Source organism: Physeter macrocephalus, chromosome 4, assembly GCF_002837175.3.
Source record: "Physeter macrocephalus isolate SW-GA chromosome 4, ASM283717v5, whole genome shotgun sequence".
Taxonomy (NCBI): domain Eukaryota; kingdom Metazoa; phylum Chordata; class Mammalia; order Artiodactyla; family Physeteridae; genus Physeter; species Physeter macrocephalus.
The window spans coordinates 85,925,058-85,928,812 of NC_041217.1; positions in this window are offsets into that span (position 1 = coordinate 85,925,058).

Here is a 3,755-nt window from a genome sequence, read left to right on the forward strand (position 1 = left end):
TTTTGATTTGCATTTCTCTAATGATTAATGATGTTGAGCATTCTTTCATGTGTTTGTTGGCAATCTGTATATCTTCTTTGGAGAAATGTCTATTTAGATCTTTTGCCAATTTTTGGATTGGGTTGTTTGTTTTTTTGTTATTGAGCTGCATGAGCTGCTTGTAAATTTTGGAGATTAATCCTTTGTCAGTTGCTTCATCTGCAAATATTTTCTCCCATTCTGAGGGTTGTCTTTTGATCTTGTTTGTGGTTTCCTTTGCTGTGCAAAAGTTTTTAAGTTTCATTAGGTCCCGTTTGTTTAGTTTTGTTTTTATTTCCATTTCTCTAGGAGGTGGTTCAAAAAGGATCTTGCTGTGATTTATGTCATAGAGTGTTCTGCCTATGTTTTCCTCTAAGAGTTTATTAGTGTCTGGCTTTACATTTAGTCTATCTTTCTGTTAATGTTGTTTTCGTTCCACAGGCTGCAGGATTGTAATCCTTTTTTTTCTGCTGTCTGCCCTCTGGTGGATGAGGCTATCTAAGAGGCTTGTGCAGGCTTCCTGATGGGAGGGACTGTTGGTGGGTAGAGCTGGGTGTTGCTCTGGTGGGCAGAGCTCAGTAAAACTTTAGTCCGCTTTTCTGCTGATGGGTGGGGCTGAGTTCCCTCCCTGTTGGTTGTTTGGCCTGAGGCGACCCAGCACTGGAGGCCACAGGCTCTTTGGTGGCGCTAATGGTGGACTCTGGCAGGGCTCACACCGAGGAACACTTCCTAGAACATTTGCTGCCAGTGTCCTTGTCCCCACCGTGAGCCACAGCCACCCACTGCCTCTGCAGGAGACCCTCCAACACCAGCAAGTAGGTCTGGTGCAGTCTCGTATGGGGTCACTGCTCCCTCCCCCTGGGTCCCGATGTGCACACTACACTGTGTGTGCCCTCCAAGAGTGGAGTCTCTTTTTCCCCCAGTCCTGTCAAAGTCCTGCAATCAAATCCCGCCAGCCTTCAAAGCCCGATTCTCTGGGAATTCCTCCTCGCATTGTTGGACCCCCCCAGGTTGGGAAACCTGACGTGGGGCTCAGAACCCTCACTCCAGTGGGTGGACTTCTGTGGTATAAGTGTTCTCCAGTTTGTGAGTCACCCACCGAGCAGTTATGGGATTTGATTTTATTGTGATTGTGCCCCTCCCACCATCTCACTGTGGCTTCTCCTTTGTCTTTGGATGTAGAGTATCTTTTCCGGTGAGTTCCAGTGTCTTCCTGCCGATGATTGTCCAGCAGTTAGTTGTAATTCAGGTGCTCTCGCAAGACGGAGTGAGCGCACGTCCTTCTACTCTGCCATCTTGAGCCAATCTCCTTCCTCTTCATTTTTAAATCTCTTGCGTGCAGGTTTCAAAGAGCACATGGTCTCTTCTGCAACTCCTGGGGGCAGGTGAGCCTCTGTTTGGGTTGCCAGGAGGGGCGGGGGCTCGCCATGGTGCATGGAGTTCAGGGTTCTGAAGCCCATTTCTCTGCAGCTATGGTTTATGCTTACATTCTCCTATGTTTCTAATAAAGATACTACTTTGTTCTCCATCTCCTGAGTCCTCTTATTTCTCAGTTGGTCTAGAATTCAGGTGGGAAATGTGATCACTAGGTATCAGGCTCCCTGAAAATCCTCGACAAGGTAAATGAAGAACTTCAAAAATTACAAAAATGTTTTTAAGGGAAAGCATACCTCCTCCCATCCCTGCCCCTCAGTCCCTCAGTTATCACGTTTCTCTCCCCAGGGGCAATTACTAAGATCAGTTAGTGGTGTTTTCTTTTAAAGACAGACTAAATAAATACAAATACAGGTGCAAACTCAGTAATAGTGTGTAACAGCGTGAACTCAGGCGAGTTGTTTGACCTCTCTGTGCCTCCATTTTTGTATCTAAAATGAGAATAATAATAACTGTAACCTCCGAGTGTTTTGTGGGGATTCCATGACCACACGCCAAGCACTCAGAATAGTGATTGGAGTATAACAAGACTCACTAAGTTTTAGTCAGTTTGATGAATGCTGCAATTCGAATTACATAGGTGACTTTCCACATGTTTAAGTAGGATACATTCCTAGAAATAGAATTGGAAATTTTGTTAGCTGTTGCCAAAATGCCTTTCACCGTAGTTGTGTCAACTCACTCTCCCACCAGTGGTATATGTGTGTCTTAGTTCCCCACAACCTTGCCCAAACGTTTTGTTAGCAAACTTTTTGAATTTTGCTAATCTTATTGATGAAAAATATCATCTAATTGTAGTTCTAATTATGACTTCTCTTAATATGAGTAAAGTTGAGTTTCTCTTCATATGTTTAAAGGCATTTATATTTCCTTTTCTGTGACTAGCCCAACATTATCCATTGTCCTTTTTCTTTTCTATTGAGTTGTTGATTTTTTTCCCTGTTGATTTATAGGCACTTTTAATAGATTAAGAAAATCAGCCCTTTGTCTACAAGATGCTCTGCAAGTATTTTCCCAACATGTCATTTGTCTTTTGTCTTTTGAATGTTACTTTGTAAGTCAAGCTAATTAGTTTTTTCTGGTTTATTGAACAGGTGTCCTGCATTCAAAGTCATGCTCCACTCTGTTGTTTTAAAAGTCCTCCCATATTTTCTTCCAGTACTTTTACAATTTAAAAAAAATTTTTGACACATCTGGAATTTTGATACAAGGAGTAAGATATAGATCTGATCTTATTCTCATCTACATGGTTACTTAATTGTCTCAACACCATTTATGAATAAACTAATTTCCCCCAAATGATTTGATATGCCATCTTCATCATACTCTAAACTTCCACATGTATTTTTGGTCTATTTCTGGTCTTTCTATTTTATCCCTTTATTTATTTATTCATGAAACTTTAACATGTTTTAATTAGACATTCTTAAGAAAACAGTACTTTTAGTTAGCTGTTAAGGCCAGCCTTCCCATATTTTATTTGTTTATTTTTATGAATTTTCCTGGATTTGCTTTCTTGTTTATTGTTCACATAGGAGAGTTAGAATAATCTTACCTAGTAAAAAATAATCTTATTCATATTTTTACTAGGATCGTCTATGGGGTTATTCATTGGGATTTGGCAGAGGTGGTTAACGTTTAGATTAATCTTTAGTTCCCATAGAGTGTTAGGCATATATCATATGCTATAGAAAGGAGATGGACATCCACATTTGAATAGTGCTTTAGCCGATAGGGACCTTGTATTTGCGTAGAGCTCTGGGATGTATAGAGTACTTACGTATATGATATCTCATTTATTCTTACATTAAGAGATAAGGGTTATTAGTTCTGTTTTCAAGATGAGGAAATTGAAGCTTCAAAAGTTTAGGGCTTCCCTGGTGGCGCAGTGGTTGAGAGTCCGCCTGCCGATGCAGCGGACGCGGGTTCGTGACCTGGTCCGGGATGATCCCACGTGCCGCGGAGCAGCTGGGCCCGTGAGCCATGGCCGCTGAGCCTGCGCATCCGGAGCCTGTGCTCCGCAACGGGAGAGGCCGCAACAGTGAGAGGCCCGCGTACCGCCAAAAAAGAAAAAAAAAAAAGTTTAACAGACTTACCGCAATGAATGAAGGCAGCTAGTTAGTGATAGAGTTTGAGACCTGTGCCCCAATCGATCCTGAGTTAGTTCCAGAGTACCATCACCTCCTTAGGCTTTTCTGGCTGTTGATGAGCTCTGCACCTCTGGAGGTGATGGGGAAAGACACACCAATGATGGAGAAGGAGCCAGCATTGCAGAGAGTTTGCTTTTATTTGTAATCCTCTCT